This window comes from Dryobates pubescens, chromosome 9 (genome assembly GCF_014839835.1).
Source record: "Dryobates pubescens isolate bDryPub1 chromosome 9, bDryPub1.pri, whole genome shotgun sequence".
Classification (NCBI taxonomy): Eukaryota; Metazoa; Chordata; class Aves; order Piciformes; family Picidae; genus Dryobates; species Dryobates pubescens.
Genome location: NC_071620.1, coordinates 28,658,854 through 28,659,254, shown reverse-complemented (window position 1 = coordinate 28,659,254; position 401 = coordinate 28,658,854).

Genomic DNA, 401 nt, shown 5'->3' with positions numbered 1-401 from the left:
GACAGCAAACTCCACCCTGCAGGAGCCGCCACGCCTTCATCAGCTGAGGGGATGGCCATCGCCGGCTCCTTTATCGAGATACCCGCCTCCGGGTCCGCGGGCAGGCCGCCTTGCGAGCGGAGACTGCTGCTGAGGGGCAGCTGTGGGTTTTGGCGGGAAGTGTGAGGCGACCTGTCGCGACCCGGCCTCAGAGGAAGGGTTCGCTGGAGGTTCGTTGGGCATGCCTAAGGAGTGAGGTGAGGCAAACTGACACTGAAATCGTAGAACCATAGAATTGTCAGGTTTAGAAGGGACCTCAAGGATCATCCAGTTCCAAACCCCCTGCCATGGACAGGGACACATTCTACTAGATCAGGTTGCCCAGAGCCACAGCTTCCAGGGATGGGCCTTCCACCATTTCT